This window comes from Carassius carassius, chromosome 45 (genome assembly GCF_963082965.1).
Source record: "Carassius carassius chromosome 45, fCarCar2.1, whole genome shotgun sequence".
NCBI classification, from domain to species: domain Eukaryota; kingdom Metazoa; phylum Chordata; class Actinopteri; order Cypriniformes; family Cyprinidae; genus Carassius; species Carassius carassius.
This window is the reverse complement of record NC_081799.1, coordinates 1,283,901-1,293,900: the sequence shown is the minus strand read 5'-3', so window position 1 is coordinate 1,293,900 and position 10,000 is coordinate 1,283,901. Positions and strand designations below refer to the sequence as shown.

The following is a 10,000-nucleotide window of genomic DNA, read 5'->3' as shown; positions in this document are numbered from 1 at the left end:
CAGTTTTCGCTTACGGCCATACCAACCTGGCTATGCCCGATCTCGGAAGCTAAGCAGGTTTGGGCCTGGTTAGTACTTGGATGGGAGACCGTCTGGGAATACCAGGTGCTGTAAGCTTTTTGGAAATGTTTCACTAATTATATAATAATCTTGCAAAAAAAAAAAAAAAAAAAGAGTCAATGCCCGATCTCCGAATCTTAGCATGTTTGGTACTGGTTACTACTTGGATGGTAGACTGCCTGGGAATAATTCCAGGTGCTGTAAGCTTTTGGGTTTTCTTCCCTACTTATATAATGTACTGGAGATTAGAGTGGCTGATCTTTAAATAGCCCTCTCTTTGCAGCAGTTTTCGCTTACGGCCATACCAACCTGGCTATGCCCGATCTCGTCTGATCTCGGAAGCTAAGCAGGTTTGGGCCTGGTTAGTACTTGGATGGGAGACCGCCTGGGAATACCAGGTGCTGTAAGCTTTTTGGAAATGTTTCACTAATTATATAATAATCTTGCAAAAAAAAAAAAAAAAAAAGAGTCAATGCCCGATCTCCGAATCTTAGCATGTTTGGTACTGGTTACTACTTGGATGGTAGACTGCCTGGGAATAATTCCAGGTGCTGTAAGCTTTTGGGTTTTCTTCCCTACTTATATAATGTACTGGAGATTAGAGTGGCTGATCTTTAAATAGCCCTCTCTTTGCAGCAGTTTTCGCTTACGGCCATACCAACCTGGCTATGCCCGATCTCGTCTGATCTCGGAAGCTAAGCAGGTTTGGGCCTGGTTAGTACTTGGATGGGAGACCGCCTGGGAATACCAGGTGCTGTAAGCTTTTTGGAAATGTTTCACTAATTATATAATAATCTTGCAAAAAAAAAAAAAAAGACTCAATGCCCGATCTCCGAATCTTAGCATGTTTGGTACTGGTTACTACTTGGATGGTAGACTGCCTGGGAATAATTCCAGGTGCTGTAAGCTTTTGGGTTTTCTTCCCTACTTATATAATGTACTGGAGATTAGAGTGGCTGATCTTTAAATAGCCCTCTCTTTGCAGCAGTTTTCGCTTACGGCCATACCAACCTGGCTATGCCCGATCTCGGAAGCTAAGCAGGTTTGGGCCTGGTTAGTACTTGGATGGGAGACCGCCTGGGAATACCAGGTGCTGTAAGCTTTTTGGAAATGTTTCACTAATTATATAATAATCTTGCAAAAAAAAAAAAAAAAAAGAGTCAATGACCGATCTCCGAATCTTAGCATGTTTGGTACTGGTTACTACTTGGATGGTAGACTGCCTGGGAATAATTCCAGGTGCTGTAAGCTTTTGGGGTTCCTTCCCTACTTATATAATGTACTGGAGATTAGAGTGGCTGATCTTTAAATAGCCCTCTCTTTGCAGCAGTTTTCGCTTACGGCCATACCAACCTGGCTATGCCCGATCTCGTCTGATCTCGGAAGCTAAGCAGGTTTGGGCCTGGTTAGTACTTGGATGGGAGACCGCCTGGGAATACCAGGTGCTGTAAGCTTTTTGGAAATGTTTCACTAATTATATAATAATCTTGCAAAAAAAAAAAAAAAAGAGTCAATGCCCGATCTCCGAATCTTAGCATGTTTGGTACTGGTTACTACTTGGATGGTAGACTGCCTGGGAATAATTCCAGGTGCTGTAAGCTTTTGGGTTTTCTTCCCTACTTATATAATGTACTGGAGATTAGAGTGGCTGATCTTTAAATAGCCCTCTCTTTGCAGCAGTTTTCGCTTATGGCCATACCAACCTGGCTATTCCCGATCTCGTCTGATCTCGGAAGCTAAGCAGGTTTGGGCCTGGTTAGTACTTGGATGGGAGACCGCCTGGGAATACCAGGTGCTGTAAGCTTTTTGGAAAGTTTCACTAATTATATAATAATCTTGCAAAAAAAAAAAAAAGAGTCAATGCCCGATCTCCGAATCTTAGCATGTTTGGTACTGGTTACTACTTGGATGGTAGACTGCCTGGGAATAATTCCAGGTGCTGTAAGCTTTTGGGTTTTCTTCCCTACTTATATAATGTACTGGAGATTAGAGTGGCTGATCTTTAAATAGCCCTCTCTTTGCAGCAGTTTTCGCTTACGGCCATACCAACCTGGCTATGCCCGATCTCGGAAGCTAAGCAGGTTTGGGCCTGGTTAGTACTTGGATGGGAGACCGCCTGGGAATACCAGGTGCTGTAAGCTTTTTGGAAATGTTTCACTAATTATATAATAATCTTGCAAAAAAAAAAAAAAAAAAAGAGTCAATGACCGATCTCCGAATCTTAGCATGTTTGGTACTGGTTACTACTTGGATGGTAGACTGCCTGGGAATAATTCCAGGTGCTGTAAGCTTTTGGGGTTTCTTCCCTACTTATATAATGTACTGGAGATTAGAGTGGCTGATCTTTAAATAGCCCTCTCTTTGCAGCAGTTTTCGCTTACGGCCATACCAACCTGGCTATGCCCGATCTCGTCTGATCTCGGAAGCTAAGCAGGTTTGGGCCTGGTTAGTACTTGGATGGGAGACCGTCTGGGAATACCAGGTGCTGTAAGCTTTTTGGAAATGTTTCACTAATTATATAATAATCTTGCAAAAAAAAAAAAAAAAAAGAGTCAATGACCGATCTCCGAATCTTAGCATGTTTGGTACTGGTTACTACTTGGATGGTAGACTGCCTGGGAATAATTCCAGGTGCTGTAAGCTTTTTGGGTTTCTTCCCTACTTATATAATGTACTGGAGATTAGAGTGGCTGATCTTTAAATAGCCCTCTCTTTGCAGCAGTTTTCGCTTACGGCCATACCAACCTGGCTATGCCCGATCTCGTCTGATCTCGGAAGCTAAGCAGGTTTGGGCCTGGTTAGTACTTGGATGGGAGACCGCCTGGGAATACCAGGTGCTGTAAGCTTTTTGGAAAGTTTCACTAATTATATAATAATCTTGCAAAAAAAAAAAAAAGAGTCAATGCCCGATCTCCGAATCTTAGCATGTTTGGTACTGGTTACTACTTGGATGGTAGACTGCCTGGGAATAATTCCAGGTGCTGTAAGCTTTTGGGTTTTCTTCCCTACTTATATAATGTACTGGAGATTAGAGTGGCTGATCTTTAAATAGCCCTCTCTTTGCAGCAGTTTTCGCTTACGGCCATACCAACCTGGCTATGCCCGATCTCGGAAGCTAAGCAGGTTTGGGCCTGGTTAGTACTTGGATGGGAGACCGTCTGGGAATACCAGGTGCTGTAAGCTTTTTGGAAATGTTTCACTAATTATATAATAATCTTGCAAAAAAAAAAAAAAAAAAAGAGTCAATGCCCGATCTCCGAATCTTAGCATGTTTGGTACTGGTTACTACTTGGATGGTAGACTGCCTGGGAATAATTCCAGGTGCTGTAAGCTTTTGGGTTTTCTTCCCTACTTATATAATGTACTGGAGATTAGAGTGGCTGATCTTTAAATAGCCCTCTCTTTGCAGCAGTTTTCGCTTACGGCCATACCAACCTGGCTATGCCCGATCTCGTCTGATCTCGGAAGCTAAGCAGGTTTGGGCCTGGTTAGTACTTGGATGGGAGACCGCCTGGGAATACCAGGTGCTGTAAGCTTTTTGGAAATGTTTCACTAATTATATAATAATCTTGCAAAAAAAAAAAAAAAAAAAAGAGTCAATGCCCGATCTCCGAATCTTAGCATGTTTGGTACTGGTTACTACTTGGATGGTAGACTGCCTGGGAATAATTCCAGGTGCTGTAAGCTTTTGGGTTTTCTTCCCTACTTATATAATGTACTGGAGATGAGAGTGGCTGATCTTTAAATAGCCCTCTCTTTGCAGCAGTTTTCGCTTACGGCCATACCAACCTGGCTATGCCCGATCTCGTCTGATCTCGGAAGCTAAGCAGGTTTGGGCCTGGTTAGTACTTGGATGGGAGACCGTCTGGGAATACCAGGTGCTGTAAGCTTTTTGGAAATGTTTCACTAATTATATAATAATCTTGCAAAAAAAAAAAAAAAAAAGAGTCAATGACCGATCTCCGAATCTTAGCATGTTTGGTACTGGTTACTACTTGGATGGTAGACTGCCTGGGAATAATTCCAGGTGCTGTAAGCTTTTTGGGTTTCTTCCCTACTTATATAATGTACTGGAGATTAGAGTGGCTGATCTTTAAATAGCCCTCTCTTTGCAGCAGTTTTCGCTTACGGCTATACCAACCTGGCTATGCCCGATCTCGTCTGATCTCGGAAGCTAAGCAGGTTTGGGCCTGGTTAGTACTTGGATGGGAGACCGCCTGGGAATACCAGGTGCTGTAAGCTTTTTGGAAAGTTTCACTAATTATATAATAATCTTGCAAAAAAAAAAAAAGAGTCAATGCCCGATCTCCGAATCTTAGCATGTTTGGTACTGGTTACTACTTGGATGGTAGACTGCCTGGGAATAATTCCAGGTGCTGTAAGCTTTTGGGTTTTCTTCCCTACTTATATAATGTACTGGAGATTAGAGTGGCTGATCTTTAAATAGCCCTCTCTTTGCAGCAGTTTTCGCTTACGGCCATACCAACCTGGCTATGCCCGATCTCGTCTGATCTCGGAAGCTAAGCAGGTTTGGGCCTGGTTAGTACTTGGATGGGAGACCGCCTGGGAATACCAGGTGCTGTAAGCTTTTTGGAAATGTTTCACTAATTATATAATAATCTTGCAAAAAAAAAAAAAAAAAAAAAGAGTCAATGCCCGATCTCCGAATCTTAGCATGTTTGGTACTGGTTACTACTTGGATGGTAGACTGCCTGGGAATAATTCCAGGTGCTGTAAGCTTTTGGGGTTTCTTCCCTACTTATATAATGTACTGGAGATGAGAGTGGCTGATCTTTAAATAGCCCTCTCTTTGCAGCAGTTTTCGCTTACGGCCATACCAACCTGGCTATGCCCGATCTCGTCTGATCTCGGAAGCTAAGCAGGTTTGGGCCTGGTTAGTACTTGGATGGGAGACCGCCTGGGAATACCAGGTGCTGTAAGCTTTTTGGAAATGTTTCACTAATTATATAATAATCTTGCAAAAAAAAAAAAAAAAAAAAAAGAGTCAATGCCCGATCTCCGAATCTTAGCATGTTTGGTACTGGTTACTACTTGGATGGTAGACTGCCTGGGAATAATTCCAGGTGCTGTAAGCTTTTGGGGTTTCTTCCCTACTTATATAATGTACTGGAGATGAGAGTGGCTGATCTTTAAATAGCCCTCTCTTTGCAGCAGTTTTCGCTTACGGCCATACCAACCTGAGCACACTAGAGGCACTAGTGAGCAAACAGGAAGTGATTGTGCCAGAGAGGGGTGAGGGAGGCTCACCCAAACTTTTTGTGTTTTGTTATTTTGGTTTGGTTAAAATAAGTGTTTTTGTTTGTAGTATTTTGTTATTTTTGTTTTATTTGTGTCCTCCCAACAGCTCTGCTGTTTGGGAGGGATCTGTCGGGGTTTGTTTTATGTAAAATGGATAGATTAATGGCAACTGACATGGATTTGACACGAGGAACACGGAGGCAAGCAGAAAATGGACTGGGTTATCGACAAAGAGAAAAGGATTACAATGAAATAACTGATAAGAGGATTTACACAAAAGAAGCGACTGTGGTGGTGGATTTGTCGGAGGTACAAGACGGGAGAGCAGAGGATATTATAAAAGCACTAACAGAAAAGATTGAAGTAACAAGAATTTTAGCAATACGACCTAAGCAGATGAGGGAATATGAGATTACATTGGAGCATGAAGAGGACACTGAGAAACTGGTTGATGGACTAACCATTAAAGGTAAAATTTGTGAAATCAAAAAGTTACACAACAGAGACTTTGTTGTCTCGTTCATGCATTTGCCTGCATACATGAATGACCATGAGATTTTAAATAAGCTTGAAGGATGGGGAGTAACACCCATTTCTCAAATAAGGAGGAGATTCTACTCGGGCACCCATATAGAAGATGGAACGAGGTTCTTAAGAGTGCGTTTTCCAAAGGAAGTGGCTTCTTTACCATACAGCACAAGGATGGAGACCGAGGGAGGTCCTCAATACTTTAGGGTGATACACAGTAAGCAGGTGAAGACCTGTAGACTGTGTATGAGCCCTGACCATATAATGAAGGACTGTCCGGACTTCAAATGTCACAAATGCGAGGAAAGAGGCCATTTCGCAAGAGACTGTACTGCGATAAGGTGCCCAGACTGTAAAATGACATTGGACAAATGTGAATGTTGGATGGACAATGAGCAACAGGAAGAGGATCAAGTGAGCGGGCAAATGCATGAGAATGATAATGAGGAGGAGCAACAGGAGGACGCAGAAAAATCCAAGGAAAAGAACATAGGAAATGGACATGAATTAACAACATCAACACAGGAAGAGGAAGAGACATGGACACCAATGCAGATAACGGCGAGTATACAGAATATACTAGACAAAGTGGAGGAGCAGGAAGGAGTCAACGAAGAAGGGGAGCTAGACATTGAGAGTGGAAACATCACGGATGGTGGGAGCACGGGGGCATCGAACAAAAGAAGAAGAGTGAAAAAGGTAACACCAAATATTGAAAAAGCAAGGAAAAGAGTGGTGAAGGAAGTGTTTACAGAAAATCAGGACAGTGGTGGACTTTTAGAAGAGGGAGAAGATATGGACTAATAAGATGGGTATTTTATCGTTTTTGTTTTACTTTATGGTGTTGAGAATTGTGTCCTTTAATGCAAGAGGATTATTGAATGTTTTGAAATTTGAAAAGATGAAAGAGTTGTGTAAAAATGATGATATGATTTTATTGCAAGAAACTAACTGGAAAGGAAATGTAATGGAAGATTTTAAAAGAAGGTGGGATGGGGAAATATTTTTTAGTAACGGGGAGAAAAGTTTGGGAGGAGGAGTGGCTATTTTGATTAAAAAAGGGAAAGCTACTATGACAAAACAAATCTATGATGATAAAAAAGGGAAATGTATTGCAGTAGAAATTGATTTTGAGGATGAAAAATTTATTGTAGTAAATATACATGCACCAAATGAGGAAAAGGATAAGAAAATGTATTTTAATGTTTTAAGAGACATAATAGAGAAATGGAAAAGGGTGGTGGTTGCAGGGGATTTTAATACTGTTTTTAGCAAAATAGACATGGCTAATGGGATGGTTTTTAGGACGGACGGTGGAAGGAAGGAACTTAAATTATTGATGGAAGAAAAAAATATGATTGATGTTTGGAGAGAAAGAAATGGAAAAAAGAGAGAATATTCCAGAAAACAGTTAGTTGGGAATTTTATGTGCCAAACTAGGATAGATTATTTTCTGAGCACAAGAAATTTGGATTGTTTTATTGATGATGTACTTTATAAAGAAACAACTTTAAGTGATCATAAAATGGTTTTAATGAGGATGGATTTTAAAAGGGAAACGAAAGGGCCTGGGGTATGGATTTTAAATACAGAAATCTTAAATCATGAAAGTTTTAAAAATGGGATAGAGAATTTATTAGATGAGGAAAAAAAAGATGCAATGTATTTAGAAGATAAAAGACAATGGTGGGAAAATGTGAAATTTGAAATAAAGAAATATTCAATTAATTTCTGTAATATACTGCAAAGGGTGAAAAGGACAAAGGAAAAAGAAATAAGAAGAACGTTAAAAGAAGAGTTAAACAAAAATGAAGTAAATGTGCAAAAAGTGTTTGAAATGGAGGAGAAGCTTAAAAAAATGGAGGAAGACAAATGCCAGGGAGCGATGTTGAGAAGTAAAGCTAAATACACAATAGAGGGGGAAAAATGTAACAGATTCTTTTTTAATCTCGAAAAAAGTAGGGGAAAAGCTGAAATGATCAAAGAGCTTAAAAACAGAGATGGCCAGTCGGTTTTTAATACAGGAGAGATTTTAAAAGAAATAGAGACTTTTTATGAAAAGCTTTTTAAATCAGAAGGGGTGGAGGAGGAGAAGGGAAATGTTTTGTTGCAAAGAATAACTAGGAAAGTTGGAGAAGAAGATAAAATAGACTGTGAAAAGGAGATAGAAACGGAAGAAATTATACAAGCTATAAACTCCCTAAGAGTAAAAAAGAGTCCAGGAATAGATGGTATTGGAAGTGAATTTTACAAAGTTTTTAAAGAAAAACTCAGTGTGATTTTAAAGGGGATTTATGATGATATTTTTAGGAAAGAAGGAGTCAATCCAAGAATGGGGTTAGGTTTAATGAAAATAATTTATAAGAAACAAGGTGATAAAACAAATTTGAAGAATTTTAGACCCATCACAATGCTAAATACTGATTTTAAGATTTTAGCTAAAGTTTTAGCTAACAGATTGAAGAATGTAATGCCAAGTATAATTGAAACTAATCAAGCATATGGTGTAAAAGGGAGGGACATAGCAGACATTACAAGTAGCATAAGAGACATAATAGGTTATATAAAAGAAAAGGAAAAGAAAGCATATGTTATAAGGTTGGATTTTGAAAAAGCATTTGATAGAGTGGAGCATAAATTCTTATTTTCTGTTTTAAAGAAGTTCGGTTTTGGGGAAAATTTTATTAAATGGATTGCAATTTTATACAAGGATATCTTAACGAAAGTAAAATGTAATGGATTTTTAAGTCAACCTTTTAAAGTTTTAAGGTCTATAAGGCAGGGGTGTCCGTTATCAGCACAGCTTTATTCTTTGGTGGCAGAACCTTTAGGACTTTTAATAAATAAGGAGGAAGGAATAAAAGGAATAAAAATGGAAGAGGAAGGGGAATTTAAGAAAATCTTTCAATACGCAGATGATACAACAATTGTGGTGGAAAATATGGAAAGCGTTAAAAAGGTTATGGAAAAAATTAAATACTATTGTGATGGGACGGGTGCAAAAATCAATGAAGAAAAAACTGTGTATATGAAATTTGGAGGGGTGGTGGATTTAGCAGGGGTGTTTAAGTTCATGGAGGTACAGGAAATAAAGATTTTAGGGGTGGTGTTAGCAAAGAATGAAAAAGTGGCAGTAGATAATATGTGGGAAGGGATAGTAGGTGGAATGGAGAGAAGGTTGATTTTTTGGAGGAACATGTTTTTAAGTTTGAGGGGGAAAATATTAATTGTGAATTTGTTAATGTTGTCTAAAATGTGGTATGTTTTACATGTGATGCCATTGCCAAACTGGGTTTTAAAAAGGATAAAGAAATGTGTTTTAGAGTTTTTATGGGATAAAAAGCCTCCAAGGATTGCTTATTTTACATTAATAGGGCAGCTGGATGAGGGAGGGATGGGTTTAGTGGATGTGGAACAAAAAATGAAAAGTATGAGGGTGAAAGTTGTTAAAAAATATCTGGATAGGACAAACAAAGCTGAATGGAAAAAAATGATGGGTTTTTATCTAAATAAATGTGGGAATTTTAAATTGGGGGATAATATTTTATGGATGAAACTCAAAAATTGGATGCTAGAGGGTATACCAGGATTTTATCAGGAAGTTTTAAGTGCTTGGAGACTTTTTTTAACAGAGGTTGATTTTAATCCGAGGGGGAGGGAAGTTGTTTTAAATCAACCTCTGTTTCTGAATGGAAAGATAAAGCTACAAGAGCAGGATATCTATTTTAAAAAATGGATGAAGGTGGGAATTTTAAAAATACGAGATGTTTTATGGGAATATAAAGAGGGATTTTTACCATTGCAGGTCATTATAGATGCTATGGAAGAGGAGAAGGAGGATTTTAATATGTCAGGTTTAAGAAGACAATATGAGGATGTAAAAAAGGCAATCCCAAGGCAATGGCTGGATGAAATAAGCAAAGGGGGGAGAAGCGAAAACAAAATGGATGTGTTTTTCAAATGGAAAGATAAGTGGTTTGACTTAAATTTGGGAACTGTTGGAATGTTTTACTGTTTTTTTAGAAATTCTGTTTTTAAAAAACCTATTGCTAATGTATTTTGGATGAGGCATTTTAATGAAGTCAAAGAGAAAGATATTTGGAAGATCCTAAAATGGCAATGTTTGGATGTGGAACTAGAATGTTTGGATTAT

General features: G+C 39.0%; 11 non-coding genes and 4 pseudogenes across 11 annotated transcripts; all 15 read left to right on the top strand.

Moving 5' to 3' along the window:
• Window positions 1–8: 8 nt before the first annotated feature.
• Window positions 9–117, top strand: LOC132128231 (5S ribosomal RNA; annotated as a pseudogene).
• Window positions 118–351: 234 nt separating this feature from the next.
• Window positions 352–470, top strand: LOC132128406 (5S ribosomal RNA). The gene has a single exon (XR_009427997.1). It is a non-coding gene; the product is annotated as a 5S ribosomal RNA (ribosomal RNA).
• Window positions 471–704: 234 nt separating this feature from the next.
• Window positions 705–823, top strand: LOC132128405 (5S ribosomal RNA). The gene has a single exon (XR_009427996.1). It is a non-coding gene; the product is annotated as a 5S ribosomal RNA (ribosomal RNA).
• A 230-nt stretch (window positions 824–1,053) lies between these two features.
• Window positions 1,054–1,162, top strand: LOC132128201 (5S ribosomal RNA; annotated as a pseudogene).
• A 233-nt stretch (window positions 1,163–1,395) lies between these two features.
• LOC132128404 (5S ribosomal RNA) lies at window positions 1,396–1,514 on the top strand. The gene has a single exon (XR_009427995.1). It is a non-coding gene; the product is annotated as a 5S ribosomal RNA (ribosomal RNA).
• A 231-nt stretch (window positions 1,515–1,745) lies between these two features.
• Window positions 1,746–1,864, top strand: LOC132128780 (5S ribosomal RNA). Its single transcript, XR_009428349.1, has one exon. It is a non-coding gene; the product is annotated as a 5S ribosomal RNA (ribosomal RNA).
• A 228-nt stretch (window positions 1,865–2,092) lies between these two features.
• On the top strand, window positions 2,093–2,201 carry LOC132128200 (5S ribosomal RNA; annotated as a pseudogene).
• Window positions 2,202–2,435: 234 nt separating this feature from the next.
• LOC132128741 (5S ribosomal RNA) lies at window positions 2,436–2,554 on the top strand. Its single transcript, XR_009428309.1, has one exon. It is a non-coding gene; the product is annotated as a 5S ribosomal RNA (ribosomal RNA).
• Window positions 2,555–2,787: 233 nt separating this feature from the next.
• On the top strand, window positions 2,788–2,906 carry LOC132128402 (5S ribosomal RNA). Its single transcript, XR_009427993.1, has one exon. It is a non-coding gene; the product is annotated as a 5S ribosomal RNA (ribosomal RNA).
• A 228-nt stretch (window positions 2,907–3,134) lies between these two features.
• On the top strand, window positions 3,135–3,243 carry LOC132128230 (5S ribosomal RNA; annotated as a pseudogene).
• Window positions 3,244–3,477: 234 nt separating this feature from the next.
• LOC132128401 (5S ribosomal RNA) lies at window positions 3,478–3,596 on the top strand. Its single transcript, XR_009427992.1, has one exon. It is a non-coding gene; the product is annotated as a 5S ribosomal RNA (ribosomal RNA).
• Window positions 3,597–3,831: 235 nt separating this feature from the next.
• Window positions 3,832–3,950, top strand: LOC132128739 (5S ribosomal RNA). The gene has a single exon (XR_009428308.1). It is a non-coding gene; the product is annotated as a 5S ribosomal RNA (ribosomal RNA).
• A 233-nt stretch (window positions 3,951–4,183) lies between these two features.
• Window positions 4,184–4,302, top strand: LOC132128781 (5S ribosomal RNA). Its single transcript, XR_009428350.1, has one exon. It is a non-coding gene; the product is annotated as a 5S ribosomal RNA (ribosomal RNA).
• A 227-nt stretch (window positions 4,303–4,529) lies between these two features.
• Window positions 4,530–4,648, top strand: LOC132128400 (5S ribosomal RNA). The gene has a single exon (XR_009427991.1). It is a non-coding gene; the product is annotated as a 5S ribosomal RNA (ribosomal RNA).
• Window positions 4,649–4,884: 236 nt separating this feature from the next.
• Window positions 4,885–5,003, top strand: LOC132128399 (5S ribosomal RNA). Its single transcript, XR_009427990.1, has one exon. It is a non-coding gene; the product is annotated as a 5S ribosomal RNA (ribosomal RNA).
• Window positions 5,004–10,000: the final 4,997 nt, after the last annotated feature.